Genomic DNA, 26,795 nt, shown 5'->3' with positions numbered 1-26,795 from the left:
ACATATGCACATAATCAAAACAGGAAAACAGTGACTTACAGTTGAAGACAATATAGGACAAGTACAGGGCAACTAAGCATAACTACACCAGTAAATGACAGAGAAGTTACAAGGTGGCCAAAAAACTGCTTGATTTGGGCAGTTGAGGATTATTAAAGTAAGAAAAGTATAAGCACATGAGGGAAGAGGGCCCTACTCGTGAGAGCTTACAATCTAAGGGGAGGGGTAGACAGACAGGGGTGACACAGATGGGGTACATAGAGAGCATTAATATATACCTAATATGTGTGTATTTGGATTAACTGGTGACCAGCAAAGTGTATGGTATTTACCCAATTAAAGTGGTCCTTTTAAGATACACCAAACACAATCTTGACCTCTCCTCGGTCCCATTAATACAGAATTTCTGTACTGGTCAGGAGAAATGGGTGTTAGACAATCAGGTGTCTACAACCTTTCTAATCACTCCCTGTGAAAAATAGACCAGAACATTTTAACATTTTTTCACAACTTTCTTTATTCACATTTTGGATCATATATAGGTAACTATTTTAATTTTGAATAATAAACAGATGTTTTAAAAATATTTCTTTGATACATAATTGAAGAATTCTTCTTCTTTGTATAAGAGTGCGCCCACACAAGAGCTTTCTTTCTCTCCCTTTGCTAGTACTTGTACTTCCTAGCTCTGGGCGCACACACCAACTAGGACCATAATTGAAAGATATAAATTCTCTTTCCACGAATTACAATCGTCCACATTTGGTTTTTCACACATAAACTGTAATCTAATCTAGACCAGTGCCCGGCCGTCCTTTGTTTTGTCGTGGCCGGACAGTTGCGGGGGTGTGCTGCGGCGGCTGCATGACGACACGCGCTGCCGATGCAACCAGGGGCGTTTTAAGAGAGGAGGAGGCCCGTGTGCAGCCTTCTGCTTCAGGGGCCCCCTCCTCTCTGACTGATGCACAGGATTTAATACTTACCTCTCCGGAGTCCCCCGGCGGTGCCATCCTGCTCCGCGGCAGCGGCAATAGAGTCTGAGAACAGACTCTATTGCACATGCGCAAACCTCTGGGAACACGGCACGGCAGCCATTTTCCGGAAGATTTTGCTAATGCGTTTCACGAAACTCTGGAAAAATGGCCGCTGTGCCATCTTTCCAGTGTTATCAGCAGGAGCAATAGAGTTTGTTCCCCCTAGTGTTCAAACTCTATTGCGCTGCCGAAAAGGGATGGCTTCGACGGGGGACTTCAGAGAGGTAAGTATTAAGCAAATGGTTGCAGTGTGTGCGGGGTGGGCCCCCCTGGACCTGGGGGCCCGTGTGCCTCGCACACACTGCACCCATTATAGAAACGCCAAAGGATGCGACCCAGTACGCAACGGGTAGCCGCCTGCCAGCACAGCCAGGCTGCGCAGGCAGGGAGCAACTCAGCAGGTGCGAGGGGGGCAGGGCCTGACATGCGGGGTGGACTAGCCCTGTGATGGGTGTCCCCCCCTTCCCTGTATGTCGGAGTATCTGATCGTAGATGTGCTAGATTTAGCACATCTACGGTCAGCTCTGAATCACTCCCAGAGTCCCAGCTCGGTTCATATTGCCAAGTTCAGTTCTCCGATCAAACACTGAATCTCATGTGTTTTGGATTGCCTGTAAGTCCCTCCCTCATGATTGCAAGTCCCATTTTACACTGGAAATGACTGAAAATTAATGCTATTGATGTTAATAATACTGTAGGAACAAAAGCCAAGTCCAAATTAAATTTAAATGTAGCTGTTTTTATAAATTTACTAAGAAATCCAGATCCAGAAACAAAACCAAAACAATTGAGGTGGTAAGAGATGAATTTAATGTGTGTGTGTGTGTGTGTGTGTGTGTGTGTGTGTGTGTGTGTGTGTGTGTGTGTGTGTGTGTGTGTGTGTGTTAAAAATGATTAAAAAAACAAAATACAGAGACTGGGTTCAGGACCATTTTGAAGACCGGGCTAACCATGCACCGGCCCGTGGACAGTGTGTGCAGTATTCTGCAGTCTGGTTAGCCGCATATAATACTGTGAAAATGTCGCTCCCAAAATGGCAACTACCTGAGGCAAGTTCTGAAGGATGCTAGAGTTGCTGGTGGCCATTTTGGAAGGGACATTAGGAGAGTAATGCAGGCATGAACATTGCTCCCCGGGAGTGCCAGCATCCCTGACTAGCGAGGTGGGGGAGCACATACAAGATGCTGGGCTTTTTGTCAGAGGCTGCATATAACCCCCTGACAACAAGCAGGTAGAGGCATAATTTATAAGGGGCATTACTGTGTGAGCATAATATGATGTCAGCGGCTCTATTGTGTGGGGCATAATTAATATGGTGTAAGGGGCACTATTTGTGTGGGGCATAATATGGTGTTAATGGGCGCTATTGGGTGGAGCATAATAAGGTGTAAGGGGCACTTACTGTTAAATTATTGGGTATTATGGTCTGTGGCATTTTGTGGTGTTGCACAATGTTTAAGGGGCATTATGGTGTGTGGCCAAATATGGTGCAGGGGGCATTACTGTGTGGGGCATATTAAGGTGCAAGGGACATTACTGTGAATGGCCTAACATGGTACAAGGGACATTACTGTATATGGCTTAAAATGGTGCAAGTGGCATTACTGTGTATTTCTTAATATGGAGCAGGGGGCATTACTGTGTGTGGCATAATATGGCAGAATTTTTTATTTCCTGTGGTGGCTGAGGTCTGAGGATGCAGGATAAAAAACTGAGGTGTAAGGTAGTCTTTTCCTTCATGACCACGTCTATTTTACTGAGGTCATGCCACCTCTACAATGGGCAGGCGGCGCGCACAAAAAATAATTTTTTTAGAATGTAATGGGGGAGGGGCACATTTTTTTTACAGTTCGCACTGGCTAGAAATGGGCATGACTGGGATGATGATAGGAAACGATAGCAAATATGTAGATGGAGCAGCACAGTATAGAACATACAAACTGAGTGTACGGGTACAATGCAAAACATAAAAACAGGGGTGTGTAGACAGCGGCCCTCATTCCGAGTGTTCACCCAGACACTCCCCCGTTTCTTCAGACACTCCCGCGTTTTTCCCAGAAACACCAGCGTTTTTCCGCACACTCCCATAAAACAGCCAGTTTCCGCCCAGAAAACCCTACTTCCTGTCAATCACACTACAATCACCAGAACGATGAAAAAACTTTGTTAGGCCGTGAGTAAAATACCAAACTTTTGTGCTAATTTACTTGGCGTAGGCGCACTGCGAACATTGCGCATGCGCAGTTTGCGACTAATCGCTCCATTGCGAAAAAAACTAACGAGCGAACAACTCAGAATCACCCCCAGCATACGGATGATGGTAGAGCAAGGGCACAATATAGGACATAAAGATTTTTTTGTGTGGGAGGGTGATATAGGACATAATTCAGATCAAACAGGAGAGGGGGCAAGAGAACAATACAGGATCTTCAGATAGGGAGGAGATTGGGGGCACAATATTAGAAAAGCGGATAAGGGGGCACACAACAGGACATGCAGATGGGGGTCCAATGAATCTTATAAGGTGTATATGGGAAACCTATTTTTCAATGTTTATATGTCTCACATCAAAACTGGCTATGCCGCTGTTTCTACCTTCATTATAAACCTTATAATGAGTAGACATGTAGTAGATGTATAACTAATGACAAGAGCTTCATTTTAGTTGCCTGCGCAATGGCTCTATACACAGTTCAGTGATTAAATAGCCTTGTAGAACAGGATAATCTAATAGGACATGAGACACACAGAGAGTTATGTGACTGGTGAGCTGGGCAGCCTAGTCACTGTGTCACTCACTGCACAGAAATACACGCCACAGTCACTCAGATCAACTTTTGCTTTCCTCAGATGGAAGGATGTTTTGCTTTTATCATGCTTGGCTGAAAATCCTTTCTCCTCTTCTAGTGTCAGGTAATTTAACAGCATTACAGGAGCTTTACCAGGATACTGAACATACCAAACCAGATAAGGTGATCCAGAATATGTATATGTGCATTCCAATAAAACAGACTTTCCGTTGGAGACAGTCAGAGAAGCTGCTGTTTGGTTTATGGATTGCGCATTATATCCGCCTGCAAATAAATACCAGCATTACCAATTGATCCAGCAATACATATGCATATATTTATAAAAAAGTCATTTTACTGATTCCTTCATCCACATCTAAACATACTGGACTGGACTGTCGTCAACAGCCCTTTATAGATTTCAAAATGTGCTTACCAATTAGAAAAGCCCAGGACAAGATATACGTGATAAAATTCATGTTGTGTTCTGTGCTGTTCTTCAAACAGTCTGCCCATATGTGGGGTGAGATGTGCCTGTAGAGGTATAGTCTTGTATCATGTGATCTGTCCCACTTCCTGTAAAAGAAATGTTCATATGAGGTGGCACACATTTTATACTTCACAGACTTAAGTGCTTTTTAAGAAAGAATTAGTTTTAAACTGATTTACAAAATGTTACAGTAGTAGAGTGGATGCAGTGGCAAACTCATGATTTCTAGATGGGAGGTTTCCAAATGCAGTCCACAATCTCCCAGGAGTCTGTAGTAGCGGTAAAAGAACCTAATAACGACACTGGACATTAATATAAACATTGGTCATTTTATACACTGGATACTGTATGGAATACAGTATTAATATTTAACTATAGATGGTCTATAGTATAGGGTAGTGATGAGCGGGTTCGGATTGTATTTGACCCATGAGGTCCACTTTTGGCAGGATCTTGCTGTTTTCACCTTCCTTTTGAAAGTTAGAAACATAGGAAGTAGATGAATTCTGATCAGTTGAACATATGAGACCGGCTTGAAGCCTCGGCAGCCTTTCTTGTGATGCTCTGAAATTATTCTTTGAAAAATCCTGATTGTCCACCTTGATTGATTACATTTTGATAGGCGTTAATACCAAAAGACATACCCCTGATGAAGTCTAGTTACTAGACGAAACGCGTTGGATTGTTATATGTGATGTTATCTCTGAATATCATATGAGGAAGACTAAAGATACTGCACTAAGTTGCCGATATTCCTCTACCAACTTCAATGATAGATTATTCGAAGAGAAATTACATAATTTCGTCTGTGTAATATGATGGACATGCTTCTTTGCTTCTGTACATTTTAATAAATTTTTTATGAAAGAACAGTTCATGTTTATGTTTTAAAATTAATGATAATTGTGAAACCCACTGGGTTCCCTGTATTTATAGGTTGTAATAACCTTTGGGCGCCAATTTCCTTTTTTCTTTTCATATTTTCTGTATTTAGTCCCTCCTAAAAAGGTGACTTAGTGAAATAGGCAGCCCCTCCCAAGGAACACTGTATCTCATTGTATCCAATTAGCCTCAGAACAGCGCAGAAGGAGAGTATTTGGTCGATATATATATATATATATATATATATCAAACAGAATGTGATAGGTGCAGAAGAAGTTTGGTAATGTCATGTCCTATATGATTGGTCTATAATGATAAAAATCGTGAGATGGGAGTGAAGAAAAATAGAAAAAATGAAAAGAAGAAGCCAGTCAGATTGGATGATTGGATTTGACCTGTTGCACAACATGAGCCAATATTGCACACACTTTATAGTGGGTATCAGTGCCGTAACTACGTGTGTGCCAGGTGTGCCTGGCACATAGCGCTGTTGCCCTGAGGGCGCAACGGCCCCAATCCCTAAAGTCAGCGGCTTGTAATAAGTCAAACTGACTCATTACAAGCCGCATGTGCTGGAGGATGAGAGGAGCAGTGGAGAAGGAAGAGAAAGGAGGGGGAGGAGGGAGGGAGGGATCCGCAGCAGCGCTATGTAATTGGTGGCGGCACCTGCTGCAGCAGTCCCTCTCCGTCCACATAGGCTGGCCGCCGCTGCTGTGAATGCTGAAATGTGCTTCCCTCATCCCAGCATTCACAGCGGCGGTGGCCAGTCAATGCGTAAGGAGAGGGACTGCTGCAGCGGCGCCACCGGCAATTACAGTGTGCTCCTGTGGCTCCCCCATCCATTCTCTTCCTTCTCCCCTGCCACCGGAGCTGCCAGCACCGAGGAGCCTGACTGCCTGAGCCAGCGGAGAGATGGTAAGTATCATCTATTCTGTCTGTCTATCTATCTATCTATCTATTTATCAGTCTGTCTGCCGTAATGTGTAAAAAGGGGACGCTGTCTGCCGTAATGTGTAAAAAGGGGGACGCAGTCTGTCGTAATATGTAAAAAGGGGAACTGTCTGCCGTAATGTGTAAAAGGTGGACTCTGTCTGCCGTAATGTGTAAAAAGGTGGACTCTGTCTGCTGTAATGTGTAAAATGGGAATCTGTTGTCAAAGTCGAAAAAAATCGCGGTACACACATCATGTACAAAGGGGGTCATTCCGAGGTGTTCGCTCACTAGCTGCTTTTAGCAGCATTGCACACGCTAAGCCGCCGCCCTCTGGGAGTGTATCTTAGCTTAGCAGAATTGCGAACGAAAGATTAGCAGAATTGCGAATAGAAATTTCTTAGCAGTTTCTGAGTAGCTCCAGACCTACTCACACATAGCGATCAGTTCAGTCAGTTTCGTTTCTGGTTTGACGTCACAAACACACCCAGCGTTCGCCCAGACACTCCCCCGTTTCTTCAGACACTCCTGCGTTTTTCCCAGAAATGCCAGCGTTTTTCTGCACACTCCCATAAAACGGCCAGTTTCCGCCCAGAAACACCCACTTCCTGTTAATCACACTACGATCACCAGAACGATGAAAAATCTTTGTTACGCCGTGAGTAAAATACCAAACTTTTGTGCACTCTCCTCCCAGTTGCCAAAGTGCTCTTGGCGATCGGTTGCTGGCTCGCCTGCAGTAGGCAAAACGAAAGAAGGACCCCAAGCATTGTTCTATCGATCTTTGCAAGTGATCACACATAAGACAGAGCCGTGGAGAAGGAGAGGAAGCAGAGAACGAGCGAGGGGACAGCATACTGAGAGAGCCGCTGCTGTGGTCACGTGACCGGACCGACCCGGAAGGAAGAGAGGTTACCAAGGAGAAGCGAGACGCTGCGGGCAAGAAGAGGAAAGACGGAGCTGAGGGAACGAGGTAAGGGACCCCGTAGGAGAGGAGAAGGCAAGGCGGACAGCCGAACAGGGATGGAAGCATTTCCCTTCTCTCTCTCTCTCTCTCTCTCCAAGACGGTGACTGCATCCCAGCTGCCCTGAGAACCACGGTGCGCTTTTCAGAGCGACACTGCGGCTGATTGGGGCGCAAGGGATAACAATGCGTCCGGAGTCCTAATTACCACAGTACCAGCCCCAATCTTATCCTAAATTGCCAGCAGGTCACCAGGGGTACCCCATATTCTGCAACCTCAAAAGGACACTTGTACACACTACCTCATCGGCACTGAGCTCACAAGACATCCAGAAGGACATTAGTACTACAGAGGTGGGACGCCACCGATCTGAGTGCATCACAGACTGATCACTGCAGTGTTTATAATTTTCCCAAACAAATCAGAACATCTAGATTTTTCTCCCCCTGAACACTGCAGCAACTGTTTTCATCCTCTCATTTATTCGTTTCCCGTGTATGTCTCTCTCCTCCATTCCCCCCCCCCCTTTCTCCCCCCCCTTCCTCTCTCTTATACTTTGCATCATACCTTTATATGTATGCAATAACCAAAAAGATTTTAATACATAATTTTTTCTGATTAAAATCCCCAAAAAGAACACATTGTGTAAGATATCATTTTCATTGACAATTGGGCTATATACTAAATATTCAGAATTGACAATATATTTATGACAAGTTTTTGGGTATGCATCTCGTAACTTAATCAGGCACGGTTGTTTATTTCTATTTTGTGCTAATTTACTTGGCGCAGGCTCACTGTGAACATTGCGCATGCGCAGTTTGCAACTAATCGCTCCGTAGCGAAAAAAAAACTAAAGAGCGAACAACTCGGAATCACCCCCAAACTACACACAGATGGCCTCCACGCATGTACTTGTTCTGCCGTGCGTGCACATATCCGCAATTTGCGTATGGTCGCTCCCGCAGTCCTGCGCATTAGCTCGTGGTATGAGTATTTACGGCAGAGTTTGTGAACGCATGGAAAGCTATCAAAACACATTACATATTTAATCCAAAATAGTGCACAATGTACACATAGTCTCCCTGCACCACATCAGTAAGTTACAGCAGTTTAAATGGTAACAGAACAAAGGGATTCACCTTTACAGGATAGGAGGGGACAGAACAAGGTTATAAGGTGGTGTTTGGTATCCAGCTGTAGGGTATTTTAAGGGTAATATTCCGGTGTTGGTTTGAAGAAGATCGCATGTTCCTGCGAATAGTTATGTGCAGGAGCAGAATATAGAAATAAACTGTATTTACTGTACATTAAGTATGCGGCGGAAACCCAGAGGAGACCACCCACAAGTGCATCTTGAACAGACATCGCCCACCTATTCAAACCGACCTATGACCTCTCTTGTACTGTTTATGACCATCCCTGTGTCTAATGGACAAAGAGATTACAGTGTCCATTGTGTTAAGTTTTGGAAGATTGTATAAAAGATGCCTGCTGCAGGCCTGGTCACACAAGACTCACAAAGTTATCTATCTAGATGACCGAGGACCAGACTGGGTAGCGCGGTGAAATCCAAACAAGTATGTATCATTGACTGTAACCATTATTCTTTTGTATTGTATTGCTTTGTTATTGTAAACCCCTTTCAGTAATAATATGCTGTGGTGTCGGAACCCAGCAGTTTAATTACAATCTGGTGTTGTGTCTTCCTTTCCCTGCTAAGGTTTAAAGTGTATTACTATCGCATGCATAGCTGTTAGGGTTCACGGTGTATCTCTGGTGTGTACGCGCTGAGTGTTCTTTGTACAGTCAGCGCGGCGTTTGTACGCAAAGTCCGTACACGGTACGGGACTCTGTACGCTAATGGTGTAAAAAGTACACAGGTTGTACATTAAGTATAGCAGCCGCAGTGGCTCCATGTTAAAGTGTATTTAAAGTGTGTTTAAGGTATAGCTTTTCATTCCTGTATATAAATCAGCATTCTCAATTGGGGGCTCCGTCCGGTTTTCCACATACTCACAGCCTAACAGGTCACAGCAGACTTAATCTATCAGCAAAATGGCAGACAGAAAGTATCCAACGTAACCTTTTCTTGGTCGATGGATGCACTGAAAACCCTACTTGTGTGCTGATTAGATGACATCTGCTCTGTATGGTTTGTAGAGATGCTGGCAGAACCCATAAAATAAACAGGGAAAAAACTATTTAAAAATCTGTGAATTTTTTTTTGGCGCCAAATGCGTACACAACAAAAGGCATCAATACTCTTTGTATACCCTCTCACATTGTTGCCATAAGACTCAGATTGCTAGATTCATTTAGATCTGTGTGAAACCGGATACATTTGTTGCTATATAGTTAAAACTAAAATAGATGTTTAAGGAAGTAAGTGTAAAGCACAAACGCAGTCTGGCCTGGTTGTAAAGGTTTATACAGAAAAAACTGTGTGTTGTGTTAAGTGAGCGATTGTAGTTAGTATTGCTCACATTTATAGAAGTTGTGGGATTTGTTTTATTTCGGACGTACGGTTTTGTACACGTGTCTCGGACAAAGTACAGGACTGCGCACGCAGCGTAAAAGACACGCACGGTCGCGTGTTTACGCAAAGTGCGTAAGAGTATGGGCGCTAAGTACAAATTACGCAATAGTGTCCTTTAGTTCAAAGGTGGGACAGTAGCCATGCTACAATAGCACAAAACTGCCCAGTTTCTAAAGCAGATTAGTATAAAACATTTTTAAACTGTATTGCCTCTGGGGGTTAAGCTGCCAATCTGAATGAATCAAAATTTTCTGTACAGAAAAACAAAGTGTATTTGAGTGAGCGAACGTAGGAGTGAGTGGATATTCAAACCCAGGGAATTCAGGATCCCGTCGTGTGGTACACCGAGTGAGTGGAGGCTTGGTGGCGTGAGGCGGCTGACTCATGTTAGTATAAGGTTTAATACGTAAGTCGTGAGGAGACTTACACAGGAGCATGGTAGGGAATTGTGAATTGTGTTGTGACCCATATAGTTTTTGATACGCTACGGCTGAGGTTTCGCAGCTTGTGATTCGATTCCAGTGGTCGTACAGCAAATAAGTAACAAGTACCTATACGCTGTGCGATTGGACCGCGCGTTTGTGGGTGTGATATATAGCGCAACGTGATATCCTTTTTATGAGATTTTGCGTAAAATCGCGGTATCATTAGCGCTGTATAGAGCATACGCAAGCGTGATTTGTGTATAATAAAGTGCATAGGGAGTTTTCGCTGGTCTCTCTCAGGAAGATCTCCAACGACAGATATTTTACTGGAAAGGGTAAGTTATAAAACTTCCAGTAAATATAAGTCAATAGGGGCCCTAAGTTGGGTACATTGCCTTCGCTATCGACAGTGTATGGTAGTACTGGCCAATGTGGGCGTGAACGGGTGAATAGCGCTCGTAGAACTTTCACCGTCACCTTATATTGAGTATTTTGGTGTTTGTGGGAAAAGCCCCACAATTATGGGAGCCAGTTGCTCAAGTAAGGGACGTTTTGTAGCCAGGGTTCAGGTTGAAGAGCCGTAGCCCAGGGGGTCAGCGAAGTTTAAAGGAAAAAGTATTATGTGTGGGAAATATGGTCCACATGCTGAAGACTTTTTGTCTGCATGGGAACCTATGACTGACAAAGATAGGGAACCATTCCCTAGGGTGGGCAGCTTTGAACCAGAGGTAATGCAGAATGTAAGCAGTAAAATATGTTTTCTTAAATCCAGAAAACAAAGGATTAGACATAACGATTGTTTAAAATTATTGCAGCAGGAGGGGGATGTGCAAAGGGAATTAACTCGTAAAGCAGGTTCCAAACCTAGCAGCAATGGAGACACAAACACACCATTACCGACACAGGTCGAAGGAAAAAAGATGGCTGCAATCAATGGTACATCTGTAAATGATAATAGTATGCAAGAGCAATGTATTAACCCTAACTTTTGCAAGTTGTATCCTGTTTTGAAGTCTTTTCAAGGTTATAGGTCACAGGAAGATGAAGGATCCAGCCAAATCGCAGCTCTCCTCCAAGCAGTCACCTTGCAGGAAACTCAGGTGGGGCCTGTCCAACCAGGTAGAGCAGTAACAATATTCCCCAATGAAAGAACTGGTGAGGTCACAGCTACCGGTAAGTGTGAGACGGTTCATTGCACAGAGACAACAACACCTCACGGTAAACAGATTAGGAACGGAATGGTAGAATTACACCCTGTCTTGGAAATAGTAACTCCCAATGGGGTAACTGATAGTCAGGGAGTAATCCTCACCAGGAATAATGCAATGTATTGCCCGTGGCCCAGAGATGAGCTGCGATCAATCATTTCAGAATTCCCCGACCCTCGGAAGCATTTAGCCAGATGTCAGAAGTTTATTAGAGATCTGGGTAATGCGTATGAACCGACAAACAAACACTGGCGGATATTTTTGAAAGCGTGCCTGCCCCCTAATATTTACATGCAAAAATGTATCACTGATTGTAGATTAGAGTTGGATAGTCCTATGACTGACAGAAACAATCAGGAAAATATAGAACGAATTAATAGGCAACTAGAGTTGTGTTTCCACATTAATGTTAAGTGGAGAAGAATTTTCTCCATAAAACAGAGGGAAAATGAAATAGCATCTGAATATTTTCATCGAGCCCTGCAAACAATGGATAGATACATTGGGGTATCAGATACAGGGAACGATGCGAATTACAGGGAGGTAGCTGTCTCTGTGCTAATGGACAGACTCAATAAGACAGTAAGGGACAGGGTACAAACATCTTTGCCTAATTGGAGAGGGGTTACACTAGCTTGTTTTAGAGAGTGCGCAATTGAACACCACAAGAATATTGTTGGGCGTAGAAAACAACAGAAGGAGAGGCTGAGGATTGAAAGTATACAGGCTCGTACACCAAAGTCTCATCAGCCTAAACCCCAAAACCCTGGTGGTAAGAAAAGGCCAAGAATATGTTACACTTGTAGGAAGGAAGGGCATTTTGCCAGAGATTGTAGGTATAGTAGAACACATAGGCCCTCATTCCGAGTTGATCGGTCGCAAGGCGAATTTAGCAGAGTTACACACGCTAAGCCGCCGCCTACTGGGAGTGAATCTTAGCTTCTTAAAATTGCGACCGATGTATTCGCAATATTGCGATTACTAACTACTTAGCAGTTTCAGAGTAGCTCCAGACTTACTCTGCCTGTGCGATCAGTTCAGTGCTTGTCGTTCCTGGTTGACGTCACAAACACACCCAGCGTTCGCCCAGGCACTCCCACCGTTTCCCCGGCCACTCCTGCGTTTTTTCCGGAAACGGTAGCGTTTTCAGCCACACGCCCCTGAAACGCCGTGTTTCCGCCCAGTAACACCCATTTCCTGTCAATCACATTACGATCGCCGGAGCGAAGAAAAAGCCGTGAGTAAAATTACTTTCTTCATAGTAAAGTTACTTGGCGCAGTCGCAGTGCGAACATTGCGCATGCGTACTAAGCGGATTTTCACTGCGATGCGATGAAAAATACCGAGCGAACAACTCGGAATGAGGGCCATAGTCAATATAGACCCCTAGACAGAGAAAACAAGACACGTTATTAAACACATAGACGGGATCAAGGGACATATAATAAGGAATCACGAGCCATATAGAAAACACAGATTCGGTTAATGGGAAGAACAGAATAAATGCAATTTTACCCTTTGACAGAACTTGCTGGGGTTAGGAGGAGGCCTCTAAACTTTTGCATCTTCTTCTAGCAGAAGTGACCTCTAATTAACTTAACAGGAGTTTTGTTAGAGATGGTATACATATTGAGTGCTCCCACCCAGGAAGCACAAAGTATATTGGGTACCCACGAAGACTAATGTTGCATTTCACTGTTCTAGATGCATGTCCATCACAGGTAGAGGAAATTATCTCAAAGATACCGGGTTCCCTATGAACTTAGAATGGACATGACACTGGATTGATGGCTGGGATAGTCCCAGTAGAGATATAACATACATAGAATTTTTTTAGGGGAGCAGACCGAGTAGAGAATCATTCTCCCGTAGTGCCCAATCCAGATGTCAAATTTTGTAAAATCTTCTTTGCCTCTACAAAATTATCTGTTACTAAACTCTATGTGATTTGTCTTCAAAGTTTCCTCTTCATCTCTTGCGTTCACCGACAGGTTTACAGTTCAGACGCCACATGCCTACTCGGTCCTTCAAAGTTCTGCCCAAATCCAGTATATCTCACCAGCATAGGGACACCAGTATTAATGCAGTATGCCTGGTCATGCACAAAGGGTGGAGAATGAGAATACTGGTGAAGGGAGACTGTGCACAGACACTGATATGCATGATGGTGTGACAGCCTGTTGGTGAATGCCAAACCTGACATTTCCAAATCTGACATTTTTCTTTTCTTTATTTACTATATCCCCCTCTCTTCTCTCATCCGAGACGGTTTACTTCACACAACTGATAACACACGATAGTAAATTAAAATGAAAAAGATTTGTGTTCTTACAGGAAAGGGCAGTCTGGAGGTCAAAGGGGTATGGCCAGGAATCCTCAGGACTGTGGACAGGTGGACAAGGTAAGCCGGTGGCCCCCAGAGCATATCTTCCAAGCTTAGCTGAGGTGGCACACAGTCTGACTCATCAGGGCAAAGAGGGTATATGCAAGCTGGTAAGAGCCTACTGGTGTGCGCCAGGATTCTCTTCTCATGCAGGTAAGAGAGCAATGACATGCTTTACTTGCTTGAGGAAGAATATTGGAAAGTCAATACCAACAGAGCCATCCCATATCCCTCCGACAGACGGACCTTTTCACATAATACAAATCGATTTCATACAGTTACCACCCTGTAGGAATTTAAAATATGTGTTAGTTTATATTCATTTATATTAATGTATTTTCCAACTGGGTAGAAGCTTTCCCTGCGGCCACAAATACTGCTATGTTCACTGCAAAGAAAATTGTGCAGGAATTTGTGTGTAGATATGGTATCCCTAGAATAATTGAAAGTGACAGGGGTACCCATTTTACAGGTGAAGTCTTTCAGGTCATGTGCAAACTGATGCTACCCCTGAGCAAATTAATGGCTGAAACTGGATTGTCGTGCCAGAAGCCTTGCCACTAGTGTTGTACAGCATCAGAACCACTGCCAAGTCTCCCCTTAACCTATCACCCTTTGAAATTCTTTTTGGTCGGCAACCTCATGTAATGATAGACCCCCAGGATGATTTGAAATGTATTAATGAAGTGACTGTGAAATATTTGGTTGGGATGAGCCAGCAGCTGAGAAATCAACAAAGAAATTTAAAGCTGGTGATTCCTGACCTACCGAACAGTAATTGTCATGACATTGAGCCTGGGGACTATGTGATGATTCTAAATTTCTTACGCTCAGGTTGCCTTATAGACAGGTGGGAAGGACCATACCACGTCTTGTTAACCAGCACGACAGCATTGAAGGTCGCCGAAGAGAGACTTGGGTCCACTCGTCCCACTGCAAGAAAGTCGCTGACCCAGTGAGAACTCGTGACAAAGAGCAGAGTGTAGAGAATCTCGTATCACTGGAGTGTCTGTTCCGGGAAAGTTGAGAGGCAGGACTGTTGAAGGGCATCTGAGCACAGAGAGTAACAAGACCTAGAACGGTTGTCGTACCACTTTTTTTTTCACCTCCCCCTGCATTTTTCCTTTCTTTTCTCCTTATTTTCCTCCTTTCCCTTAACAAAATGGATCGATCACAAGAGACTGCGTTTCGGGTTCTGTTAGTAACTCTGGTTTTGATAAGGACAGTTTGTTTTGGTGAGGGTCCCAGAGAGGTCGAGCAGGTATCTGGAATGGGTTCTGATGGCAAGTATGAATTTGTAGGATCTCAGGATCAGCACATCACTTTAGTAAAGGCTGGCATCAGTAAGCGCTCTGGTAGTCAGGGAGCTTGGAGGCACTGTGAGGGGTTATTGTCTGATTAATATTGTATTTGTAGGAATTGTGAGAATATAGTTGAGGATTATTTTATTTATTTATTTATTTATTAACAGTTTCTTATATAGCGCAGCAAATTCCGTTGCGCTTTACAATTTGAAATAACAATAACAAACTGGGTGATAACAGTCATAGAGGTAGGAAGGCCCTGCTCGCAAGCTTACAATCTATAGGGAAATAGGCATATGTACACAAGGAAAGGTGCTATCTATTGCATAGAATGAAAAGACATGTGAGGATATGTGTGGACTGTACAGAGTGGATGTAATTTGATAGGAAGGTTTATGAAAGTTATGTGGGCGGTTCAGGAATTTGATACGCTTGCCTAAAGAGGTGAGTTTTGAGGGAACGCTTGAAGGTTTGGAGACTAGAGGAGAGTCTTATTGTGCGTGGTAGGGCATTCCACAGAGTGGGTGCAGCCCGATGAAAGTCCTGCAGTCGTGAGTGGGAGCGAGTAATGAGTGTGGATGAGAGACGCAGGTCTTGTGAAGAGCGAAGAGGTCGGGTTGGGAGATATTTTGTGATAAGCGAAGTGATATACGTTGGTGTAGTTTGGTTAATGGCCTTGTGTGTGAGTAAAAGTATTTTATATTGAATGCGGTAGAGTACAGGTAACCAATGGAGGGACTGACAGAGTGGATCTGCAGACGATGAACGTCTAGCGAGGAAGATAAGCCTCGCCGCTGCATTCAGAATGGATTGTAGTGGTGAGAGTCTCGTTTTGGGAAGACCAGTTAGGAGACTATTGCAATAATCAATGCGGGAGATAATGATAGCGTGGATTAGAGTTTTAGCAGTGTCTTGTGTAAGGTATGGTCGTATTTTGGATATGTTTTTTAGATGCATGTAACATGATCTTGAGACAGATTGAATGTGGGGAACAAAGGACAGATCAGAGTCAAGGATGACACCTAGGCAGCGAGCTTGTGGGGTAGGGTAGATAGTCGAGTTTTCAACAGTGATAGAGATATCAGGTTGGTACCTACTATTGACCGGTGGAAATATAATTAACTCTGTCTTTGAAATATTAAGTTTGAGGTGGCGAGATGTCATCCAGGATGAGATGGCAGAAAGGCATTCAGTGACACGGTCCAGTACAGATAGGGACAAGTCAGGGGAGGAAAGGTAGATTTGAGTATCATCTGCGTACAGATGATACTGAAAACCAAAAGAGCTGATTAGTTTACCAAGAGATGAGGTATAGATAGAGAAAAGCAGAGGACCCAAGACTGAGCCTTGCGGTACTCCAACTGAAAGAGGTAGCGAAGAGGAGGTAGATTCAGAGAAGCGAACACTGAAGGAGCGATTAGATAGGTACGATAGGAACCAAGAAAGGGCTGTGTCTTTAAGACCTAGGGATTGTAGTGTCTGTATGAGAAGAGAGTGGTCTACAGTGTCAAATGCAGCAGATAGGTCTAGAAGAATAAGTAGTGAGTAGTGGCCTTTAGACTTCGTAGTGACCAAATCATTAACCACTTTATCAGTGCCGTCTCTGTGGAATGTTGGGAACGGAAGCCTGACTGAAGTGGGTCCAACAAAGTGTATGAGTTAAGAAAATGTGTGAGTCGAGTGTAGGCAAGTCTCTCAAGTAGCTTAGAGACAAGGGAGCTGAGAGATAGGGCGGTAGTTTGAGAGAGCATTAGGGTCAGAATTTTGTTTTTTTTAAATGGGAGTAATCACTGCATGCTTGAAGAGTGAAGGAAAAATACCAGTAGAGAGAGAGAGATTACAGATGTTAGTTAAGGTAGGGATGAGCACCAGAGACAGAGCTTTACTTATTTGTGAGGGTAAAGAATCAAGAGGAGAGGTAGTAGAGAAGCAGGATGAGAAGAGTGATGATACTTCATCTTCATTTGTGGGATCAAATGAAGAAAGAGTGCCAGAGGGTTCAGGTAAAGAACGGAGCAGGTCACTGGCTGCCGAAGAGCATACCATTTCATCTCGGATCTTAGCAATCTTCTCCTTGAAGTAGGAAGCAAGATCCTGTGCCTTGATAGTGGCTGGTGGGGTAGGTGCGGGAGCATTCAGAAGTGATTTAAATGTATTAAAGAGTCGTTTGGGGTTAGAGGCTTGAGCAGAGATAAGAGTTTGGAAATATGTTTGTTTGGCAGTGTCCAGGGCATTTTTATAAGAATGGTAGACTGTCTTATATGTGAGGAAGTCACTTGAAATACGAGATTTACGCCACTGACGTTCAAGTTTTCGTGTGAATTTTTGTAGTTGTCTTGTTAATTTGGAGTGCCATGGTTGACATCTAGGCCTACGTGGAGTGTGATGGGTAGCTGGAGCCACTTCATCAAGGGCTAGTTCTAGAGTCTCATTAAGGTGTGATACAGCCATCTCAGGAGAGGTGAATGCAGAAATAGGTGAAAGCAGTTGTTGGAGTGAAGTGGAAAGTTCTTGAAGATTAATTGTGTTAATATTTCTGCGAGTTTGAGGAAGATTGGAGAACTTCCGCAACACGGGGTTTGAATTAACAGAGGAAAGCATGCAGGTGATAAGGTTGTGATCTGAGAGGGGGAAAGGAGTGTTAGTGAGTTCAGCGATGGAGCATAGTCTGGTGAATACTAGATCAAGGCAGTGGCCCGCCTGATGAGTAGAGGAGTCAGTCCATTGGGAGAGGCCAAGAGAGGAGGTTAGAGAGAGTAGTTTGGAGGCATGCGCAGCAGATTTTGGACAATCAATAGCAATATTGAAATCACCCATGATAATGGTGGAGATGTCAGAAGATAGGAAGTGAGGGAGCCAGGCAGAAAAATCTTCCAAAAATTGTTTTGGATGCCCAGGTGGGCGGTAGATAGCTGCAACACGCAGAGAGAAAGGAGAGTAAACCCTAATGGGATGTACTTCAAATGATGTAAATGTGAGTGATGGAACCTGTGGTAGAACAGTATATGCAAAAGATTGGGAAAGTAAAAGTCCAACTCCTCCTCCTTTATGGTTATCGGGTCTGGAGGTGTGTGTAAAGTGGAGACCACCATGTGCCAGTGCTGCAGGGGAGGCTGTGTCAGATTGTGTGAGCCAGGTTTCTGTTATAGCCAGCAGATTGATGTTGTTAGATATGAAGAGGTCATGGATGGATGTTAATTTGTTACAAACAGAGCGTGCATTCCATAAGGCACATTTTAGTGATCTGGAGTGTAATGGAAGACATGTGATGTTTATGAGGTTAGCTGGATTTCTATGTTGCTGTGAATCAGGTGAATTCGAGTGATGCAAGTGGCTGGGTCCTGGATTTGGTGAAATGTCACCAGCTATCAGAAGCAGAAGAGAGAGATAAATGTGGGTGTCAGAGGTTTGTGAAAGTTTTTTATGGTGAGAGGTTGTAGATGTTATTGTCAATGAGTATCGGGAAGTAAAAAGCTCATGAGTGCTAATAAGAGGGGAGTGTAGAATTGAGGGGGCAACATGTACAGAGGGGTGAGTTGCTGGGAGACTGAATGATGCAATGGCCTTTATGAATACTCCATGAAGAGCAATGCAGAAAATCAATTTGTGGAACATAGTTAGTTTGAGATGAAATCAGTGTTTTCTAGGCTGAGAGTGTAAGGTTTTACTTGTTCAAGTTAAAAGTGCAGGTGCCTACTGGTGTTGTTCTGCTGTATGTTAACTGTGCATTATAGAGCAAAGTGACAAACAGGTATGTACAATTACATGTAAATCACAATGTATATAGTTGTCTACCAAATTGTTTGCATTTTGTTCTTAGAGGTCATAAGGATTTTAGTTGGTAAAATATTTACATACGCTGAAATACACAGATGATTGGGAATGTAAGGAAGGGACGATGTTTTCTGTTTTGTCGGTGGGTTGTTTCCGTCTGTTTTCGTCCTGGGTAAGTCTATATTGTAATATTTCATAACCCTTTTAAAAAAGCCCTTCTAATAAAGCCCTGTTCAGCTGGCTGTTGTTCAGCCAAGCATCTTTCCTTATGAATGGTAAGTATCCATGTGTCTCTAGTAATTGCAATACATCCCACCCCCGTTTACAGAGCATGCCATAAAACTCAACTAAAACAAATACTAAGATAGCAGTTACCAACTATATAAAGCTGCAAAACAGTTTCATCCTAGAATACAATATAGCTTATGATATACAAATTGACAGTGTAGATTACCTAGTTATAATAACACTATCACTGATGCATATATATTCTGAGCAGATCCAAAATGCAAGGAGTGTAGATTACCTAGTTATAATAACACTATCACTGATGCATATATATTCTGAGCAGATCAAAAATGCAAAGGAGTGTAGATTACCTAGTTATAATAACACTATCACTGATGCATATATATTCTGAGCAGATCCAAAATGCAAAGGAGTGAAGATTACCTAGTTATAATAACACTAACACTGATGCATATATATTCTGAGTAGATCCAAAATGCAAAGGAGTGTAGATTACCTAGTTATAATAACACTATCACTGATGCATATATATTCTGAGCAGATCCAAAATGCAAAGGAGTGTAGATTACCTAGTTATAATAACACTATCACTGATGCATATATATTCTCAGCAGATCCAAAATGCAAAGGAGTGAAGATTACCTAGTTATAATAACACTATCACTGATGCATATATATTCTCAGCAGATCCAAAATGCAAAGGAGTGTAGATTACCTAGTTATAATAACACTATCACTGATGCATATATATTCTGAGCAGATCCAAAATGCAAAGGAGTGTAGATTACCTGCAGAGAAAGGAGAGCAATTGTCATATTGGTCCGGCACAGCCCTTCAGTATATGGCAAACATACAGCCACTATGTAGAAGTCCTGGGTAAGTCTATATTGTAATATTTTCATAACCCTTTTAAAAAAGCCCTTATAATAAAGCCCTGTTCAGCTGGCTGTTGTTCAGCCAAGCATCTTTCCTTATGAGGATGGGTGCATCCAGAGATGTCAGTCCAACCTTAATATCGACATGGACAGTTATCCATTGAGTGATTTCCACTCACTAGTGGTTAAGGTCTTAAACCAGACAGAATGCTGGGTGTGCTCACAGGTACCTCAAGGTCAGAGCAAGTCAGGATTAGTACCGTACCCTTTAGCAATAGATGAGGTACTCGAATTGCGGGGTGGGAGACCGGTGGACCAGAAATTCAATATCTCTAGGCCCCCTAGTTTGAAGCTCCATCAGTATCATGTAGACAGGTCCTTATTGTGTTTTAATATTTCCAATTACCGAAAACCGGGAAATTGGGAAGTGACGTGGAATAACCAGACAATGACCTTTTCACACACAGCTGATAGGATACCCATAGACTCTGAACTTGTACGCCAAATAGCCAAAAGTGGGAGGTATTTCCGGTATAGGTATACTCGTGGAAGCAAGACCATGTGGGTTGGAAAAGTGTCGTCAGGGTATTGTGCCCATATCATCCAGCCCAATACTTGTACTGAGCAGATGGGAGAACTAGGGATTGGTTTCTTTACTTGGAAAATTTGTAATATGGTGATGTTATATTTTGTCCCCTATGTTCTCCCAGATGATGCCTATTTCATATGTGGGAGGAAGGCATACAAGTGGCTTGCCCTGAGCTCAGAGGGATTGTGTTATATTGGGAGAGTACTGAAAGAGGTCATGACCATAACCCATGATATGATGAAAGACGTTCACCGCAGTGCTCAGGCTCCTTATACTCATACTCACTATGAACACATCATCAAGAGACACCACATAGATAGGGCAGAGCACACAGCCTCTGATTTGATCCACGAATCCACCGGGATTCAGTTCCTTTTCGCATTAGACATCACCCGTACTGCCAGAGAAACTATAAATTATAGGTATATCCATGCGCTAGCAAACTTGATAGATAATATCACTGAGATGTATGACGACGCCTTCAGGTATATGGGAAGGGAGTTACAAGCTTACAAGAAGGAACTGATTCAGCACAGGATGGTCTTTAATTATGTCACAGCCGTGACAGGTGGGTACTGTGTTACTCTGGCAACTCAATATGGTGTGAAGTGCTGTACTTATATTACAAACAGCACTGACGACCCCACGGAGATTATCGATCGAAAGATGGACGATATCTTGCAGTTGAAGTGGGAGTTCAGGAGGAAACACAACCTTACCTTAGCGACTGTGAGTACTGAACTGACCGGCTGGGTCTCATGGTTGAATCCACGAAAATGGTTCTCAGGTTTAGGAGAGTGGGCTCAGAATGTCATTATGAGTGTGGGGAAGTTTCTCCTTTGTATCCTGGGAGTCGTCATAATTATTGGTTCGATATTTAGGTGTGTTCAAATTCTAATGCGGCGCAAGCACGGCACAAATTTGATGAGTCTAAGGAGCGAGGGCGCTGTTATAGCAGCAGATTTAATTTATGACCCATCCATAGAGACAGTGTTATGATAAGGATTGCAAAATAATTTCATGGCCTGTTTCTTTCACCCGTTTTTCTTTTGTTTCCCCCTCTGCCCAGAAACATCCATCCGGAAAAGACATCAGCCCTACCCAAAATGTTTATGTGAATGTATTTTATATATGTATCTTATCTTCATCTCTGCAACCTCCAGTTAGTGGCACACATAGTCGACAGGTGATATCCACATATACTAGCACTCACACAGTGGCGGATCTAGACTTAACTTTTAGGGGGGGGCGGTTCAAGAATTATGACTCCTCCCCCTAATCATAGCACCTCCCACTTAGTAATGCCCTTCCCGTTCACTTCTAAAATTTCCTATTGTTGCCATTACTAATAAAATGTTGCCAGTTAGTGGAGAGAACCCTGCGCACTGGTGATACAGACTGGCGAATCGCCATTCCTTCCATCTGGGGTGGTAGAGGCTAAGACAGTAGGGCAATTTAAACATGCATGGGATAGACATAAGGATATTCTTACAAAGAAATAAGGATCAGATAAGGTTAGAGATAAAAATAATGTAAAAAAAAAAAAAAAGGGGGCAGACTAGATGGGCTAAGTGGTTCTTATCTGCCGACAAATTCTTTTTCTACAGCACACATTATAGCACACTGTATGAGCTGAAATTCACCATGTAGCACACATTATGATCCGAAATTCACATTATAGCACAGTGAATAAGCCGAAATTCACATTGTTACACACTGAATGATCCGAAATGCACATCATAGCACGCAGAATGATCCTAAATGCACATCATAGCACGCAGAATGATCCGAAATTCACATCAAAGCACGCAGAATGATCCTAAATGCACATCATAGCACGCAGAATGATCCGAAATTCACATCAAAGCACGCAGAATGATCCTAAATGCACATCATAGCACGCAGAATGATCCGAAATTCACATCATAGCACACTGAATGATCCTAAATGCACATCATAGCACATTGAATGAGGCGAAAGTCACATCATAGCACACTGAATGATCCGAAATGCACATCATAGCACGCAGAATGAGGCGAAAGTCACATTATAGCACACAGTATGAGGCGAAAGTCACATTATAGCACACGGTATGAGGAGAAAGTCACATTATAGCACACGGTATGAGGTGAAAGTCACATTATAGCACACGGTATGAGGCGAAAGTCACATTATAGCACACGGTATGAGGAGAAAGTTACATTATAGCACACGGTATGAGGCGAAAGTCACATTATAGCACACGGTATGAGGCGAAAGTCACATTATAGCACACGATATGAGGAGAAAGTCACATTATAGCACACTGTATGAGGAGAAAGTCACATTATAGCACACTGTATGAGGAGAAAGTCACATTATAGCACACTGTATGAGGAGAAAGTCACATTATAGCACACGGTATGAGGCGAAAGTCACATTATAGCACACTGTATGAGGCGAAAGTCACATTATAGCACACTGTATGAGGAGAAAGTCACATTATAGCACACTGTATGAGGAGAAAGTCACATTATAGCACATTATAGCACACTGTATGAGGAGAAAGTCACATTATAGCACATTATAGCACACTGTATGAGGAGAAAGTCACATTATAGCACACTGTATGAGGAGAAAGTCACATTATAGCACACGGTATGAGGAGAAAGTCACATTATAGCACACGGTATGAGGCGAAAGTCACATTATAGCACACTGTATGAGGAGAAACTTAAGTCACATTATAGCACATTATAGCACACTGTATGAGGAGAAACTTAAGTCACATTATAGCACATTATAGCATACTGTATGAGGAGAAACTTAAGTCACATTATAGCACATTATAGCACACTGTATGAGGAGAAACTTAAGTCACATTATAGCACACTGTATGAGGAGAAACTTAAGTCACATTATAGCACACTGTATGAGAAAGTCACACACACACACACACACACACACACACACCTGACAGACACACACACACCTGACAGTGAATGGAGGCCGGGTCCCGCCGCGGTATTGGGAACGGGTGGAGAGCGGTGCAGCGCAGCGGGGGACGAGGAGAGAGAGAGAGAGCGTCCTGACGCGCGTACAGGAAGGAGGGGGCGTGGTTAGAACAGAGGCCGCTGTACGCTCGTCAGGACGCTCCTCTCTCTCCTCGTCCTCCGCTGCGCTGTACCGCTCTCCACCTCGTTCCCACCACCACAGCGGGACCCGGTCTCCATCACGGTGCCGGTACATGTAGGGGGGGCGTTCGCCCTAATCGCCCCCCCGCTAAATCCGCCACTGCACTCACATATGCTTCCCCCTCCATGTATCATCAACTTAATGGGCACCCCATTTGTTGGAACAAGAAGCTGAAAAGAGCTCGGTAGTGTTTGTTGCCCCATTTACAGACCCTTAATACGCGATGAGAAGGATTTAATGTATACTTTGCAATACCTCGAAGCTTATTACATATACAGCACGATGACACATGCCCCTCAGACATGTTTTCATACATACATGCTTTTTACTATCCCACTAGGTCATATATTTCCCACCTACAACTCTGCCCCGACCATCCAAACTCCTGTAGATATTGTGTAGATATTTTTCTGCTTATTGATTAGGTAGTGGCAGTTATTGGTGACTGCCAAAGGGTGGACTGTCAAAGTCGAAAAAATATCGCGGTACACACATCACGTACAAACTACTCACAGATGGCCTCCGCGTGTGTACTTGTTCTGCCGTGCGTGCACATATCCGCAATTTGCGTATGGTCGCTCCCGCGGTCCTGCGCATTAGCGCATGGTATGAGTATTTACGGCAGAGTTTGTGAACGCATGGAAAGCTATCAAAACACATTACATATTTAATCCAAATAGTGCACAATGTACACATAGTCTACCTGCACCACATCAGTAAGTTACTGCAGTTTAAATGGTAACAGAACAAAGGGATTCACCTTTACAGGATAGGAGGGGACAGAACAAGGTTATAAGATGGTGTTTGGTATCCAGCTGTAGGGTATTTTAAGGGTAATATTCCGGTGTTGGTTTGAAGAAGATCGCATGTTCCTGCGAATAGTTATGTGCAGGAGCAGAATATAGAAATAAACTGTATTTACTGTGCATTAAGTATGCGGCGGGAACCCAGAGGAGACCACCCACAAGTGCACCTTGAACAGACATCGCCCACCTATTCAACCCGACCTATGACCACTCCTGTACTGTAAATGACCATCCCTGTGTCCAATGGACAAAGAGATTACAGTGTCCATTGTGTTAAGTTTTGGAAGATTGTATAAAAGATGCCTGCTGCAGGCCTGGTCACACAAGACTCACAAAGTTATCTATCTAGATGACCGAGGACCAGACTGGGTAGCGCGGCGAAATCCAAACAAGTATGTATCATTGAATGTAGCCATTATTCTTTTGTATTGTATTGCTTTGTTATTGTAACCCCCTTTCAGTAATAATATGCTGTGGTGTCGGAACCCAGCAGTTTAATTACAATCTGGTGTCGTGTCTTCCTTTCCCTGCTAAGGTTTAAAGTGTATTACTATCGCATGCATAGCTGCTAAGGGTTCGCGGTGTATCTCTGGGTGTGTACGCGCTTAGTGTACTTTGTACAGTCAGTGCGGCGTTTGTACGCAAAGTCCGTACACGGTACAGGACTCTGTACGCTAATGGTGTAAAAAGTACGCAAGTTGTGCATTAAGTATAGCGGCTGCAGCGGCTCCATGTTAAAGTGTATTTAAAGTGTGTTTAAGGTATAGCTTTTCATTCCTGTATATAAATCAGCATTCTCACTGTCCACCGTAATATGTAAAATGGTCTTTACCTGGTGTTGTGGCACTACTGTGCGGCGTAATTTGAATAATAGAGACTACTATAATACGAAATAGGATTTGGTATTATTTTGTGGTCACACCCCTTCCCCATGAAGCCACGCCCATATTTTTTGCACACACCTACGGCACACACAGCTCTTTTTTTACACGTGGGGGCGCCGATGCCCTATCTTGCACACAGCGCAAAAATGTCTAGTTACTGCACTGGTGGGAATAATATTCTGGTCATGTCTGATATTTCTTATAAAACAGTAGTTCATTTAAAATTGATGATCATAGGACAGATAATCATTTGGATTGGAACGATATATCACTAGTGTGTACATTGTGCTCAGAAATTCAAAATGTTGGTAAGATTATGAGTGAACTTGGTCAGGTGTATCTGATGTGTATTATTAGATCTACATTAAAATGGTCTGTATGTAGACCACTAATGATCAACATGCATTAGGTCGTCCGGGTCAAAAGCTTGACATGGAATAGGTAGACAGTAGAAAAGGTTGACAGGACCAAAGGTTGACATGGAAATGGTTGACACAAAAAAGGTAGACAAATTTTTTTTGGGGGTGTTTTGTCACTTAACAAGCACCATTAGTGTACCGTGTCCCCTCACATGGCGAGCGAAGTCTACTTTTCCCAATCGCAGTTCACGTGGATGGTAAAGTATGAAAAAGTTTGGGGGAAAAGTGTGTCGACCATATGTGTGGTGACCATATGCATGTCGACCTGTTCAACCTGTCAACCTTTTCAATTATCTACCTTTTACAAGTCAACCTTTTGAGCCTGTCGATCTAATACTTATCAACCATTTGTGGTGGACCTATTGACTGTAGACCTTTTTAGTGTAGATCTATAGACCGGATACTGGTGTATCTAGCATAAGATGTTCTATAGATTACAGTATCTTTCCCAGCTGTTATTGTATTGGGTGACATATTGTATGGGCAGGAAATAAGCCTGCAGCTCTGTGTCACTCTGAGCACACAGATACACTGCACTCTCTTCAGGTCTCACATTCTGTATACTGAGGATGTTGGATTTTCTGCCCTCACTGAAGATCATTTGGAATTGATTGTTTTGGGAAGACTGGTAGCCACTGATTAGGAATTCTGGTCCCTGACCAGGAAACAATCTATACCAGTGTATGTAGTCACCAGTAGTGAGAGAGGCATGTTCACAAGTAAGGTTAAAGTATTTTCTTGCTACAGTTTCCATTGCGGGCATCTGCATTATGTTAGAGGATCCTTTGGAAACTGGAAAACAATAATAAAAGAGAAATAAAATATTATTAATCACTAGTGTATTGTAGCTACAAAACAAGTACAGCACATTTCTTCTGCTATGGTACAGTATGTCCTATATAATGTTTACTACTCACAAAGAAAGAAGATGAATATGACATTGAAGCAATACATCTTGCACTTAGTGATTTGATTACAATGCAGCTTCTATAAGTGACAGTATATGTGAGTGTGAGGAAGATGTCTGTGTGGTGTCCTCTTAGTCACTTCCTTTTTCACCCACCTTCTATTATTCA

General features: G+C 43.1%; 1 protein-coding gene across 1 annotated transcript in view; it reads right to left on the bottom strand.

The window, feature by feature from the left end:
- LOC134891357 (T cell receptor alpha chain MC.7.G5-like) overlaps window positions 1-26,795 on the bottom strand; it is a 545,029-nt gene that overhangs the window by 345,362 nt on the left and 172,872 nt on the right. The window lies entirely within an intron of this gene.

This window comes from Pseudophryne corroboree, chromosome 1 (assembly GCF_028390025.1).
Source record: "Pseudophryne corroboree isolate aPseCor3 chromosome 1, aPseCor3.hap2, whole genome shotgun sequence".
Classification (NCBI taxonomy): Eukaryota; Metazoa; Chordata; class Amphibia; order Anura; family Myobatrachidae; genus Pseudophryne; species Pseudophryne corroboree.
Note: the sequence above shows the minus strand (reverse complement) of the source record. Positions and strands in the feature narration are given on the sequence as shown.